At 38.0% G+C, this 15,964-nt stretch overlaps 1 protein-coding gene across 8 annotated transcripts in view; it reads left to right on the top strand.

Moving 5' to 3' along the window:
- Cnot4 (CCR4-NOT transcription complex subunit 4) overlaps positions 1-15,964 on the top strand; it is a 106,867-nt gene that overhangs the window by 6,345 nt on the left and 84,558 nt on the right. The window contains exon 1 of one of the 8 annotated variants that reach the window (XM_050148085.1): positions 11,118-11,137. The exons of the other annotated variants lie outside the window; for them this stretch is intronic. The gene's annotated coding sequence lies outside the window, so the exon portion shown is untranslated. Of the gene's footprint in view, positions 1-11,117; positions 11,138-15,964 lie in introns of those variants that run through there. 8 annotated transcript variants of the gene reach the window in all.

Below are 15,964 nucleotides of genomic sequence, written 5' to 3'. Positions count from 1 at the left end.
TGTTTTTTTTTTTTTAAATTTTCAGCAATTGTTTGTACCATTTGTAGATGCCAAAATTGAATAAAAGTGTGTAATATAGACGGTATTGCTTTGGTGGTAAGATTAATTTACTTTTCATGGAGATTTCTTATATTTTGATGGTATATATTCCTCCAGTTTACTTTTAATAACTTGAAGAAAAGAATATAGATGCTGCAAACTCCCTGTCAGATTGGATCTTTCTAGAAACCTTTCTTTCATTGTCAGTGGAGTTCTAGATATTTGTTGGATAAATAAGTTAATTACAATCTAGGCCTGGTAGTGCAGGTGAGACACCATCATCATGAATTCAAGGCGCGCACCTGTGCTGCTAGTTTAGACCTGTAATGTCAATACTTAGAGACTGACTTGGGCTTCCATAGTGAGACCGTGTTTCAAAAAACCAAAGCAAACCTTTTGTTTGCTTCAGACACATTTTGAGGTGCCAGTGATCCATAACATCAGTAATCCCTTGGAAAAAAGGTATTATAATGTATTTTGTGGGTATTATTTAAAGTGAAATTAAGATGGTATTTTATTGTTATTATTATTTAATGGAAGGTGGGGATCTAAGATTTGAATTTAGAGCTTACATGTGCTAGGAAAGCATTCTTTTTTTTTTTTTTTGATATTTATTGAGCTCTACATTTTTCTCCGCTCCCATCCCTGCCTCTCCCCTCCCCCATTCAATCCTCTCTCAGGTCCCCAGTTTATTTAGGAGATCTTGTCTTTTTCTACTTTCTACTTCCCATGTAGATTATATCCATGTAAGTCTCTCTTAGTGTCCTCATTGTTGTCTAAGTTCTCTGGGATTGTGGTTTGTAGGCTGGCTTTCTTTGCTTTATGCTTAAAAACCACCTATGAGTGAGTACATGTGATAATTGTCTTTCTGTGTCTGGGTACCTCACTCAAAATAATGTTTTTTAGTTCCATCCATTTTCCTGCAAAATTCAAGCTGTCGTTATTTTTTTCTGCTGTGTAGTCCTCCATTGTGTAAATGTACTACATTTTTCTTATCCATTCTTCGATCGAGGGGCATTGTTTCTAGGTTCTGGCTATGACAAATAAAGCTGCTATGAACATAGTTGAGCACATGTCCTTGTGGCACGATTGAGCATCCTTTGGATATATACTCAAAAGGAAGAGGAAGGTTCTTTCCTAATTTTTTGAGAAATTGCCACACTGACATCCAAAGGGGTTGTACCAGCTTGCATTCCCACCAGCAGTGCAGAGTGTTCCCTTTTCCCCACAACCTCTCCAGCGTAAGTTGTCATCAGTGTTTTTGATCTTGGCCATTCTTATAGGTGTAAGATAGAATCTTTAGAGTTGTTTTGATTTTCATTTCTCTGATGACTAAGGATGTTGAACATTTCCTTAAGTGTCTTTCAGTCATTTTAGATTCCTCTGTTGAGAGTTCTGTTTAGGTATGTGCTCCATTTTTTTGTTGGGTTATGTGATATTTTTGGTGTCCAATTTCTTGAGTTCTTTGTATATTTTGGAGATCATACCTCTGTCTGATGTGGGGTTAGTGTGGGAAAGCATTCTAACCAGATCAAATCCTCTAAAAAAAGATGAAGCCATGATGTGCTTAATCCTAGCAATTGGGAGGCAGAGACAGGTGGATCTCTGAGTTCAAGGCCATCCTGTTCTATATAGCTAGTTCCAGGAGCCAGGGTTATATAGAGAAACCCGGTCTTGAAAAACCAAGAGAAAACAAAAACCAAAAACAAAAAACTTTGTGAAAAAAAATTGATCAAATAGGAAGTAATTATGAAGTGTGATGTAGCTGTCAGTGAGCCTCAAAGATGAGCAGCTCATAGTCAGTTTGGTTTCATCTCTGCTCCACTCCTTTACCTTTTCTCCTAATACTCTTGACACTGCACCAGTTGGAGGAAAATCCTAATCACCACATTATTTCTTTTGTACTAGAACTCTTTTGACATAATCAAATACTTTGAATTTTAATCAGATCATGTAGTCAGCTTTTTAAATAGTTGAGTGCATATTATAGACCCACATGTTGGATAGTGACAGTTTGCATTTATCTTGACAAGAATATAATAGTGTAACCAGCCCTGTCCGAGCAGTGTTCAAGCAATGTATATAATACATAAAGTTGAGTCCATTGTCTTCACATGAGAGTTGTGGGAGTGAGGCTTCATGAAGAAAGTGGGACTTAAATAAAGAATATGAACTCATTGTATCTTCAGAGCATCTCCAGAAGAACATTCCATACATTCCATGTGGGGGATGAAAGCATGAGCAGACACTTGGTGAGGGGGATGTAAGAAGTCTGATCTTTCTGGAAGAAAATGTTAATTTGGATTGTAGCAGATTATTTTGTGTAAGTAAAGTAGAGTTGGTTTATGAAGTATATGATTAAAATCAGTTGAATTCAGTCTACAAAGAGGTTAGGGACCTCCCACCCCCAAAAGTAAGGGTCAGGAGTTACATGCTGGTATTTTTTAGGAGAATAATTTGGGGTTAACGGCTTCATTTTATTTGAACTATTAAAGACCAGTGGGGAAGCTGTTCTGAGAAACATTAAAGAATGGAGGTGGAATTGCCTTTTTTTTAAAAAAAAAAAAAAGATTTATCTTTATGTGTATATTTGTATATCTGTGTGTATATTTTAAGTGTGTATGGGTACCCAGAAAAGGGAGTTGGAAATTTTTTTTTACAAGGTCATTCTCTTATCTGCTGCTAGTAGAGTCTTTTATCTAGGCTGGGGTGCAGCCCAAGTCATCTTTTCTTTTTTTTTTTTTTTTAATTTATTTGCCAGGCGGTAATGGCGCTTGCCTTTAATCCCACCACTGGGGAGACAGAGGCAGATGGATCTCTGTGAGTTTGAGGTCAGCCTGGCTTACAAGGGCTACTTCCACAACAGGCTCCAAAGCTACAGAGAAGCACTGTTTCAAAAAACCAAAAAAAAAAAAAAAAAAAAATTATTTTGTATACAATTATACTGCAGGCCAGAAGAGAACACTAGGTCTCATCTGGGAATTGAACTCAAGACCTTTGGAAGAGCAGTGCTCTTATCTGCTGAGCTGCAGCACCCTCAAGTCATCTTTTTGCCTCACCTGTAGCTGGGACTATAGGCCAACATTATTATGGCTAATATAGAAGCAGTTTTTCAGTAAGGAAGTGATGCATGATTACACAAATAACCTAAAAAAGAAATTGAGTTTTTTAAAACAATTTTAGGTATTTATTCACTGGGTAATAGTGAGGAAAACATGAAACATTAAGATAGTAAAAAGTAAAGCAACTTTCTTTTTTTTCACAGTCTCGCTTTGTAGAGCTACAAAGTGTGCTGAGTTTAGAATGATCCTTCTACCCGTGTCTCCTATGGTGTTGGGGCTACAAGTATGTACCTCAGTGCCTGTCCACTTTTTACAGTGAATTTTATTTTATCTGCTTCTGTGTGTTTATTAGTATAGATAAGTTAATGAGACTGCTTATTGAATAATTATAATCAGGAAATATTAGGTATCTTTAAAGTTTAATGGTAGCTTGATGAGGCAGAAAGAATGGCAGAAAATTCTGATGAATAAGGACATTAAATATTGAAGACTCGAGCTTCTCTTAAGGATGAATAGGATTTTTTTTCTTTTTGAGACAAGGTTTCTCTGTGTAGCTTTGGTGCCACCTCTCCTGGAACTAACTTGTAGACCAGGCTGGCCTTGAACTCACAGAGATCCACCTGCATCTGCCTCCCCAGTCCTGGGATTAAAGGTGTGTGCTACCATCACCTAGCTGGGATGAATAGGATTTTAAGGTCAGTTTGACGGAGTATAAGGACATTGTGAAATGAAAATTTATTCTTTGCTTTACTTGGTATGCTTGGTTTTACAAAAGTACTCTTGGAGGTTGAGGACATGGCCTGGTTGATAAAATGCTTGCCATATAAGCATTAGGACCTTAGTTTGGATCTCTAGCACCTATTTGAAAAAACAAACACCCCCCCTCCCCGCAAAAAAAAAAAAAACCAAAAAAACCCAAAAAAAACCAACCAACTAAACAGCTGAGTATGTTGGGCCCGTGTAATTCCAGCTTAGGCAGAGAAAGGAGTTCACTGAGTCCCTGAGCTTTACATTCAATGATAAACTGTGTCTCAGTGGGTAAGTCAGAGAGTGACTGAAGATGCCAGTGTCCATCTATGACTTCCATATGTACATGCTCAAACATGTGCACATATACCTGAACACAGGCCAGTGCTGCATACAGATTTTAAAACTGGTTAAACATCAACCATCTTTGTTTTGGTGTGTGTGCGTGTGTTTGTTTATGTGTATGTGTTGTTGCTGTTCTGAGACCCTTGAAAATATTTTATTTAGTTTGTTGACCTTCATTAAATCAACTTTCTTCAACTGTTGTATATTTATAGACAGCATGCTTCATTTTGTCAAGGCAATTTTCACATTTTAAAGTTTTTTCCCCTCCCCTCCTCTCTGTCTTGCCATGCTCATGCTAGCAAGAACTATACTATTGAGTTATATCCCCTGTTCTTTGCGTCTTTTTCCCCCTTCCTTTCTGGAGACAGTAGCTTATGTAACTTAAGCTAGCCTGAAAGTCACTTTGTTTTTGTTTGTTTTCGAAGCAGGGTTTCCTTGTGTTACAGTCCTAGCTGTCCTGGAACTAGCTCTTGTAGACTAGGCTGGCCTCGAACTCACAGGGATTCGCCTGCCTTTGCTTCTCGAGTGCTGGGATTAAAGGTGTGTGCCCCTGCCCCACATTGAATTATTAAGTCCTTTATTGATTGATTGATTGATTGATTGATTGTGTACTTATGTGAGCATGTGCATTCCATGGGGTGCATTTGGAGTTTAGAGAACAGCTATTAGGAATTCTAGAGGTCAAACTTATTGCATCAGGTTTGGTAGCAAGTCCCTTACCTACTGAACCTTCTTGCCAGCCCCTGGAAAGCTACTTGTAGCAGAGGATAACCCTTGAACTTCTAATCTTCCTGCCTCCTCCCAAGTATTGGGATTAAGGTGTGTGCCACCATGCCCAGCTCATTTTATGTCTTTTAAGTTTTATGTCTTTACTTACTTTTATTGTATTAATGTTTTGCCTTACGTGTATGTCTGTTCACTAAGTGTGTACCTGGTCCCTGTGGAGGTCAGAATAGGGTATCAGATGCCCTGGAACAGAAGTTACAGGTGACTGTGGTCCACTGTGTAGTTGAGAATTGAACCCCAGTCCTCTACATGAGCAGCCAGTACTCTTAACTGCCAAGCCATCTCTCTAGCGCCTTTACATTGTGTTTTAAAGTGTATGTATATATGGGATTCTTTTAGCTTTGTAAATGGTAGATGAATAATAAATGTATTTACTTTTTGATTCTTTCAATATCTGAAATATTCTTATGTTGTATTTAACTTACAAATCTCAAAGTTTTGTACAATCAAGGCTAAAACTCTCTGAAGTCCCAAGTGCTTAGAATTTTAAATTTACACTTTTACCAGTCATTTTTTTTCTTGCTTATAAAAGATCTACCTAATGCTATGGATGTTGTGGCATTTGTGTAATATTAATAATAATAATAAAAAACCAAGATGCAATGTAGTACATTATTGAGAAATACAAGTTGATTACCCCTAACTTCAAATTCCAAAATGCTCCCAACTGAAACTGGAACATTAACCTGATAACCATAGTGGGAAGTTCTATACCTCTCTCACATGAGAAATCACAGTCAAATGGCAGATAAGATATACTGAGACTAAAAGTTTTTCTTAGGATATCAAGTCTTTAAGTTTAAGGTATATACGAAATAAAATGACTTTCATGTTTATAGTTATGTACTGATCTTAATTTTGTACCTGTCTCATTTTATACACACACATACTCTGGAATCTCCCTCAGTCTTAACTCTAAAACACTCCTTCAAGCATTTCAAGGATATGCAGCCTTAATCTGCTTGACATACCTCTATCCTTAGAGCACCTTCTTTTTTGTAGTGTGTCAGAGCTAGCTATCTTGTCATTATTTTCAGTTTTGCTTTTTACTACAGGGTCTTGCTGTATAGCCCAGGCTGACGTCAAACATGCTGCTTCAGTCTTTATGGTGGTGGAATTAAAGGCATGTGCTACCATGTCTAGCTGGCAGAGCTATTTTGACTTTTTAAAATTTATTTATCTAGTTATAGTTGTTAAACACAAAACATCGTTTGCCTTCTCTTTGGGGATTTTTTTAAAACATGTTTCCTTTTTAATGTGTTAATGTTACATTTTAAGATTGAATTTGTGCAGGAGAACCTTTGTGTGTCTGTGTTTGTATGTGTGAATGTATACCACATGTGTGAGTGTCTGCACAGGCCAAAGAGGACATTGGATGGTTTAGAGCTGGAGTTATAGGTGGTTGTGAGATACTTGACATGTGTTGGAAGTCAAACTTGGGTACTCTGAGACTAGTAAGTACTCTTAGCCACTTACCCATGTCTCCAACTCCATGACTTATCTATTAATTTCAAGCATATAGAGAACATTGCTACACACAGGCATTTTGCAGGATAGGTTATTTTAGGGGAAACCTTTGTCTGTTAAAAAAATTGTCTCACATTAGCAATGAAGACTCAGACATCATTATTTTTCTTATTTGTAGTTTTAAGGCAACAAGAGGATTATTATTGTGTTCTTTTTTTTTTCTTTTGATACTGGGGATTCCTTACATTGACTGAAGTGTACTGCCAGTGAGCTACATCCCCAATTCTATTCTTTTCTTTTTATATTACTGAGTCTAGAGCTAGGAGTGGTAGGTCATGCTTGTTGTAATCCAGCCATCAGGAGGCAGAGGCAGGAGGAATGTCTTAAACTTGAGGCCAGCCTGATCTGAGTTTCAAGCCTATAGAGTGAGACCTTGCTTTAAAAAAAATTTTTTTTTAAACTTGGAATGCAGATCTGGAGAGATGGCTCAGTGGATAAAAACATGTCCTGCTTTTCCAGAAGAGCTACTAGGTTTTCAGCACCTGCATATCAGATGGGTTACAACCGCCTGTAACTTCTCAATACCCCCTCCCCCAAACACACACACAGACACACACACACAGATACATACACACACACATTTATAAATATAAGCAAAGTTTATAAATAAGTAAAAACAAAATGTTAAAAAAAATTTTGAAAACTTTGTCATGATACTAAGGAAAATACTGTTTTTCAGTTTTTGAGATAAAGGACTAACTTACTTGAATTTTTTTTCGTTTTGTTTTGAAGCAAGGTTATTATTATCTAGCTCTGGCTAGCTTGGGATTTACTTGTAGTTTAGGGTCTTGTACTTGCAGAGATTTACCTGCCTCTGCCTCCCCAGCGCTGGAAATAGGTGTGTACCACCATGCCCAATCTTAGATGTTGTATGGTTGTTTGCCTATCAGTACATTTTTATATACTATGTCTATGCTGGTGCCTGCAGAGGTTAGAAGAGGCACCAGATTCCTTGAGACTGAAGTTACAGGTAGTTATGAGCTGCCCTGTGGGTACTGAGAATTGAACCTGTGTCTTCTGGAAGAACAACTAGTGTTCTTAACTGCTGAGCCTTTTCTAGTTCTGAGAAAATTATTTAATAGTTGAATATTATATTCAGCTAGTCTGTAGTTTTCAATGTGAGTCCTTTGAACTCTTTGCTTTTATTCATTGTTTTTGCAGGTACATGTTGTATTGGATGGAATCAGACAGTGTGGATCTTGGCTCTACCACTTAAAGTCACTTCCTGACCTAGGACAGTTACTTTACGGAGTCTCAGTTTTATCATTCATAAAAAGACCTAGGGTTATTTTGTACAATAAATGAGTTAATTTATTAAAATGGTAATCAGTATATAGTAAGCTCTATATAAAGGTTTGTTGTTAGAATACATTTGAATCAAGAAACTTTCAGTTTTGAAGTTGTCTATGTATTCAGTACACTTTTTTTGTCTAGGAGCTGGACATTTGTTTTCAGTAGTTATTTGACAAAATGGAAATACAGGCAATGTGTTTAAAGAATAATCACAGGACTGGCTTGCTAGGATTCTTTGGAATCAGGGAGTAATAGAAAACAAAAAAACTGAATAGACAAAATAGAAAATGATTATCAAGTGTTTTGAACTAAGGCAGTGATATATAGTTGGGGCTGATAGAAGAAATCATTCTTTTTGTTGATGGAGTTTTTAAGTCATGGGTGTATAAAATATTATTCAGTGGAAAAGTTTAGTTTGTTTTCTTTGTTCAATTCTGAAGATTGAACCATGCTAGACAAGTATTCTACCACTGACTACCACCCCAGTCCTACAAGTCCATTTTAATGTCCTTGTGGCGCAGAATTACTTGACTTTGTATGGACAGAGGATATTTTTTCCTTTGTTCACTGATATATCAAGAGATCTAAATAGAATCTGATAGTAAGCCCTCAATTTCTATCAGATAAATAAACCTTAAGAGACACTGAGGGAGCTGGGCGGTGGTGGCGCATGCCTTTAATCCCAGCACTTGGGAGGCAGAGGCAGGCGGATCTCTGTGAGTTCGAGACCAGCCTGGTCTACAAGAGTTAGTTCCAGGACAGGCTCCAAAACCACAGAGAAACCCTGTCTCGAAAAGCCAAAAAAAAAAAAAAAAAAAAAAAAAAAAAAAAAAAAAAGAGACACTGAGGGCTGATGAGGTCGTCAGGCTTGTTATATATGGAGGTTAAGGCAAGGAAGCTAGGGACTTCAAGGCCGGTCTAGCTATATAGCAAGTTCCTGGCCAACTTGGCCTATGTAGTGAGAATTTTAACGCAAAAAAAGAAAAAAAAAAAAAGAAAATGAGATAAAGAGGTGCATTTTTAAGGGCTCCTGTCTTTCCAAGGTATTGTTAAAAAATGTTGAACAGGTAGAAGGAAGATGGAGAGGTTGAAGTCTTGGGTAGAAAAGGAAGAGATTAATGTTCCATGGGTTACTCCCATGAGAGAAATCAGACATGTGAATAGGAAGATCCAGAAAACTGTTACTGTAGAGAACCAGTAAAGTTTCAAGAAAAAAGAACTTTGGCATAGTCCAATACAGTTTAAGGAGTAGACTGGGAATGGAAATATAGATTGTCAGGAAGTTAAGGAGGTAGTAATGGAGACTGTTGTAATGATATTCAGTCATGAAAATGGTAAGAAAGCAAAGTAGAATAGTATTCATACTTATTTTCTATGTACCTGATGAATTTCTATTCATTGGAGAAGAGAAACATAAAGCAGTTTGTACTGAATGTCCTTAGGTTTCTTAGTATAAAAGGTGGTTTCATAGTACACATGCTGGTCCAGTGCCCTGCTCCTTGTTAATTATGTGTTCTTGGGGGAAATTTGCTTAATTTCTTTGTGTCTTGTTTTTCCATTTTTACAAAGGGAGGTGGGTAAAGTCACTTGCTGCTGCTAAGCTTGATCCTTGGAACCTACGTGGAATCCATGTGGTGAAAGGAAAGAATCAGTCTTTGCAAGTTGAACTCTGGTCTTCACATGTGCACCATGTCATCCATCCATCCATCTACAAATAAATAGGAAGGAGCACCTAGGGGCTGCAGAGATGTGGTTAAGAGTACTTGTTGCTCTTACAGAGGACCTGGGTTTGGTTCTTAGCATCTGTGTGGGTGGTTCACAGCTGTCTGTAATTCCAGTTCAGTTTTTTTTAACCTCTTTGTGTACCAGATACACATACACATATGCAGGCAAAATATTCATAGCATAAAAAAAAGTCAAACCAAAAAAAAAAACAAAACCATTTTTTTTTCTTTTGGCTTGGTTTTTTAAGACAGGGTTTCTTTGTGTAGCCATGTCCTGGAACTCACTTTGTAGGCCAGACTGGCCTCGACTTCACAAAGATCCACCTTCTGGGCCTTCCGAGTACTGGTATTAAAGGCATGAGCTACCACTGCCTGGATTAAAAAAAATTTTTTTTTTAAAAATGTTTAAAACACTGTGTGGTGTGTGCTACACATTTAGTTAGTAGCTATTGTTATCATGCACTGTTGAGGACGTTAAGGCAATGAAGAATTAGAGATAAGGCCTAGAGCCTGGTTTGGGGCTGTTGTCTATACCTGGAAGACACTTTCAGTCTGTCTGTCCTTCCTTCCTTCCTTTTTCCCCCAAGACATGATTTTCCTATGTAGCCCTTACTGTACAAGAAGTTTCTCTGTTGACCAGGCCTTGAACTCAGAGATCCACCTGTCTCTGCCTCATGAGTTCTTGGATTAAAGGTGTGTGCCAACTGCCCAGCTTTACTTAAAAAAAAAAAAAATTAGTATTTTTATTTATTTATTTTTATTTGTGTGAAGGTGCCTATGGAGGCCATGAGAGGGGTTGGATGAGAGGGGTTGGATCTTCTGGAGCTGAAGTTGCATACAGGTGATCATGAGTTGCCCAGTGTAGGTGCTGAGAACTGAATTTGGGTGCTTTGCGAGAGCGGTATGCACTCTTAAGAGCTGAGCCATCTGTCTAGCCCTATCCAGAAGAATTTTGATGAAGACATTTAAAACTAAAAGTTCCAGAGTTTATTCTTTTCCCATCTTAATACTAAAACCAAGGATGCTGACTTCTGAGCTCAGACATATCTTATTTTTCTGAGACAGGGTTTTTCTGTAGCTTTGGAGCCTGTCCTGGAACTAGCTCTTTTATATATATCTGCGTTTATATTTTTAAATATTTATTTATTTATTATGTATACAATATTCTGTGTGTGTATGCCTGCAGGCCAGAAGAGGGCACCAGACCCCATTACAGATGGTTGTGAGCCATCATGTGGTTGCTGGGAATTGAACTCAGGACCTTTGGAAGAGCAGGCAATGCTCTTAACCTCTGAGCCATCTCTCCAGCCCTGGAACTAGCTCTTGTAGCCCAGGCTGACCTCAAACTCACAGAGATCCGCCTGCCTCTGCCTCCCAAGTGCTGTGATTAAAGATGTGCCCCACCACCGCCCAGCTTCAGATATGTTTTAGAAAAAAATTTTTGTTTGGATGATGCCATTCCCCGACTAGGATCCTGGACTGTGTAAATAGAACTGGGGAACTGAGTAGCTTGTATACATTCCTTTTCTAACCAGGAGCAGACGAAAGTGTGACCTGCTGTTTCAAGCTTTTGCAGTCTTGACTACCCTACCACAAGGGTCTGCACATTAAACTGTGAGTTTAAGCAAACCCTTTCTCCCTTAGTTACTTTGGTCAGGGCGTTCTATCACAGCAACAGGAAAAGACAGTGAGACATTGCACCACTGTTCTAACTGGAGTCATTCTGATAGGCATGTAAATTTGCAATCCCTCATAGCTAAAGATACTGAAATATCTTATTTTGTTTAGTTTGGAAGTCTGGCTTCTCACTCAGTCTAGCCTTGAATTCATAATTCTTTCTACCTCCAAAGTGCTAGAATTACAGGCATGTTCTACAAACCAAGGAGACAGTTTCTCCTGTAAACTTACTGGCCTTTTGCCTATTTGTCTTTTGCCCTTTTCCAATTGGATTGATTTTTTTTCTTGTTGAGTTTTGAGCATTCTTTGTCTACTGTAGATATAAGTTTGTTAAAAATTAGTTTGCAAGCTGAGTGTGGCTCACACCTGTAATCTTTGTACTTAGGAGACTGAGGTAGAAAGATAGTTGCAAGTTTGAGGCCAGCCTGGGCTATAAGTGAGTTTCAAATCACCTAAGCTACAGAGTGAGAGACTCTGTATCACACACAAAAAAGTAGTTTACAAATGTTTTGCCCCAGTTTCTAATACCTTTTCATTCTCTTTAGTGTTTTTACAGAGCACACGTGTATTTATTTATTTTGTTATTTTGAGACAGGGTCTCACCATGTAGGCCTGGATGTTCTGTAACTCACTACAGAGGCTACGTGGGGCTGTCCTTGAGCTCCCCCTGTATCTTCTTCCCCAGTGCTGGAATTGAAATTGTGAGCTACCACACCCAGCAAAAGTTTTGATGAGGCCCTTTTGTAGATATGACTTTTGTGTTCTCCAAGTACCCTTTGTCTAATGCTGAGTTCTGAAGAAATTTTAAGATAAAGGGGGTAAGGGAGATTTATTTATTTTTGTGTAGTAGTAGGAAGGGTGATGGTGTTTTGAGATAGTCTCACTATGTAACACCTTTTGGCGTTGGACTTCCAGTCTTTCTGCTTGAGCTTACTAAGTATTATAGGCATATATCACCACCTTTTTTTTTTGTTGTTGTTGTTTTTGAGACCAGGTTTCTCTGTAGCTTTGGAGCCTTCATCACCATACTTTATGTTTAATTGTGTGTCCATTTCAGGTTGATTTAATTTGCGAGTAGTAAGCATTCACATCCCATCATCATTGTTCCGGCATCATTTGTTATAAACTTTCTTTCCAGCTGGGCAGTGGTGGTGCACACCTTTAATCCCAGCACTCGGGAGGCAGAGGCAGGCGGATCTCTGTGAGTTCGAGGCCAACCTGGTCTACAAGAGCTGGTTTCAGGACAGGTTCCAAAGCTACAGAGAGACCCTGTCTCAAAAAGAAAAGTGGGGCAGGGGACACTTTCTTTCCTTCATTGAATGCTTGTGTAAAATTGTGTAAAAATCAGGTAAGCATATTTGAGCAAACTTTTTTTTTCTGGGGTTTCTACTCTTCCATCAGTCTGTACATCTCTTTCCCCAGTACTGCAATGTGTTAATAAATCTTAACTTTGGGAAGAGTAAGTCTTACCATTGGACTGTTTTTACAAAACTGCCATAGGTATCCTAGGACTTTCCCCTTCCTATATAAATTTTGTAAGCCCATTTGTATCTGCAAAAGCCTTTTTCTTTTTGTTTTAATTTTCTTCTAGGAATTGTATTATTCCTGTAGTAGAGTTTGGGGGTGATTGGGTTTCTTTACTGTGTTAGGTCTTCCAATCAGTAAGCATGGTAACACTCTTGAATTAACTTAAATCTTTTACTTCTTTTATCAGCATAAGTTTATAGCTAGGACCTCACAGGTACTGGGCATGCATTCTACCATTGAGCCATATCTGAAAGCTTTTCCCTTTCCGTTTCCGTTTCCCTTTCCTTTCCTTTCCTTTCCTTTCCTTTCCTTTCCTTTCCTTTCCTTTCCTTTCCTTTCCTTTCCTTTCTCTCTCTCTCTCTCTCTCTCTCTCTCTCTCTCTCTCTCTCTCTCTCTCTCTCTCTCTTTCTCTCTTTCTTTCATAGGCTCTGATAGGATGTGCAGACTGGCCTTGAACTTGTGATCAAGTTCCTCAACCTTCCCAAGTAGCTAGGACTGCAGGCTGGTTGCCTGTTGCTTTGACAAAATTCCTGACTTTAGGAAGGAAAGGTAGTTTTAGCTTACAACTTGAGGGGATATAGTTGAAGATACAGAGAGGGCATGCTAGCAGGAGCATGATGTGGCTGGTTATATTGTGTTCAGTTAGAAAACAAAGTGATGAATGCTGGCACTCAGTTTGCTTTTCTTCTTCTTCCTCCTCCTCCTCCTCCTCCTCTTGTTCTTTTTTTTTCTTTTTTCTTTTTTTTTATTAAGTTGGAGGTCTTAATCCATGGATGGTGCTGCTCACATGCAGGATTGGTCTTTCTTCCTGGGAACACCATCATAGATACAACAGGGTTTCTCTGTGTAACAGTTCTGACTGTCCTGGAACTCACTCCATAGTCAGGCTGGTCTTAAACTCACAGAGATTCTCCTGCCTCTGCCCTCTGAGCGCTGGGATTAAAGGTGTGTGCTTCTGCCACCACCACTGGTCGAGCCCAGGGTCTTTGGCTGCATTACTAATTTATATGCCCAGACCTAGATAATTGCCTTTCCTCATTTGTTTGTTTGTTTATCCATCCATCCATTCATTCATTCATTTGGTGTTGGGGGGATACAGGGTCCCACTATATAACCTTGACTGGCCTGAAACTTGCTGTGTAGACCAGGCTGGTTTCAAACTCATAGAGATCCACCTGCCTCTGCCTCCTGGGTACTGGGATTAAAGGAATGCACTTCCACACCTGGCATGAACCACATATTAAGCATATTGTTGGGAAATAAATTAGAAAAATCTGTGTCCTTAAGAGGAATGCTTTGCGCAGTAATTCTCATAGTGTAAAACAACAGACACGACAGCCACAGTGGGGAGTATTGTTGAAATTCAGAAAACCGGGAAGTCAAAGAATGTGAGCAGGATTAATTTGTTTAGAGTTGTGAAAGATATTACTTGAATGAGTGGTAAAGAAAGTTTAAACGAATCCAAGGCACACATCTACACGGGAGGACTACAGAGGCAAAGTGAACATGTGTGGCCAGCAATGAGAGTGAGGATGTTTTTTGAGCCAATAGAATTAGGCAATATAAAAAGAATACTTTCCTAAAACTGCAAGAAAGAATTGAAATTTGAGCAGAATTAAGTTCTAGTTTAAAGGACCCCCCCCCATTCATTATTTTTATGTGTGTGAGTGTTTTGCCTGCATGTATGTCTGTGCATTATCTGTGTATCCTAGGACTGGAGTTTAAAGGGTTTTTGTTGTTGTTTTGTTTGTTTTTTGTATTTTAAAACGAGGTTTTTCTGTGTAACAGTCTGTCTTGGAATTTACTCTGTAGGCCAGGCTTGTGTCAAACTCACAGAGATCCATCTGCCTCTGCTAGGATTAAAGGCGTGCACCACCACTGCCCTGCAAAGGTTCTTAATCTAACAGTGACTTGAATGTAGTTTAAAGCGTTGACACCACCTAAGAATTTATTAGAAATACAAAATTCTATAGTCATAGTGAATTAGAATCAGCATTTTTTGATAAAATATTTAAGCAATTAATATGTATGATATATATGTGTTTGATAAGCTTTCATTTGAAGAAAATTAGACAAATGTACAATACATGAAATCTAGAGCAGAGTCAATGCAGATTGCTTTCGGTCCTCTGTTAGTAATCCAGTTCAAATGGAGATCAAAACAGATTTCTTGAAGAAATGAAGTCAGTAGAATGTAATGACCCGATGTAGAGAGTGGTGGTGAATGCTGAAGCAAAGATTATGATCAAATTTTGACACTAGACAACAGAAAAGTGGGTGGGCCATTGACAGAAAATCAAGCCTGAGTGGTATAAAGAGCCAAGATTCTTTATTCTTAAACTCCTAGCATAACAACAATTCTGGAGAAAATCTCAAAAAAGAAATGAAAAAAGAATTCTTATAATTCAAAAACCCTAAAATAAATATCTGCCTATTAAAAATATTACCTTGATTTTTTTTAAAAAAAATGTTAACTTGTTTTTAGATAACTCTTAGTAGTTTAAAGACAGTTCTTATAAAGACATTTATTATATAAATATCTCTCATATTTCTTCATAATTTATTTTGAAAGAAATTTTCCCATTATAAAATCTATCAATCTCAAGTTAAAATATTCAAACATTTAAGATTATTACAATGCTTACATGTTAGATTGTTTGACTTTGTTAGATTAAATTGTTTGAATTTACTGAGAATGTAGATTGCTGTAATTTTGTTTAATACTCTGGTACTGCCCAAACTAAAAAAAGTTTTCACATATTTGCATATTCTTGATGAAAGAGTTTTATTCCTAGGAATTGATTCTGTAGGTATTCTAGCTTTTAATACACAGACAATGTATTGGTATTTTCAGGAAAATATTTTTTCTAGTAAGTATAGCTAAAGTTTCATCATTTTCAGTTTGTTTTCTTTCTAATTCTTTAAAAGGTTACTTTATATTTTATTCCCAGCACTTTTTTTAAAATATTTATTTATTTATTATGTATACAATATTCTGTCTGTGTGTATGCCTGCAGGCCAGAAGAGGGCACCAGACCTCTTTACAGATGGCAGTGAGCCACCATGTGGTTGCCGGGAATTGAACTCAGGACCTCTGGAAGAGCAGGCAGTGTTCTTAACCACTGAGCCATCTCTCCAGCCCTATTCCCAGCACTTTTATTATTAGGATTTTTTTTTTTCGAGACAGGGTTTCTCTGTAGCTTTGGAGCCTGTCCTGGCACTAGCTCCTGTAGACCC

Source organism: Alexandromys fortis, unplaced genomic scaffold, assembly GCF_014885135.2.
Source record: "Alexandromys fortis isolate MF-2015 unplaced genomic scaffold, M_Fortis_MF-2015_v1.1 scaffold_57, whole genome shotgun sequence".
Classification (NCBI taxonomy): domain Eukaryota; kingdom Metazoa; phylum Chordata; class Mammalia; order Rodentia; family Cricetidae; genus Alexandromys; species Alexandromys fortis.
This window is presented reverse-complemented; position numbering and strand designations above follow the sequence as displayed.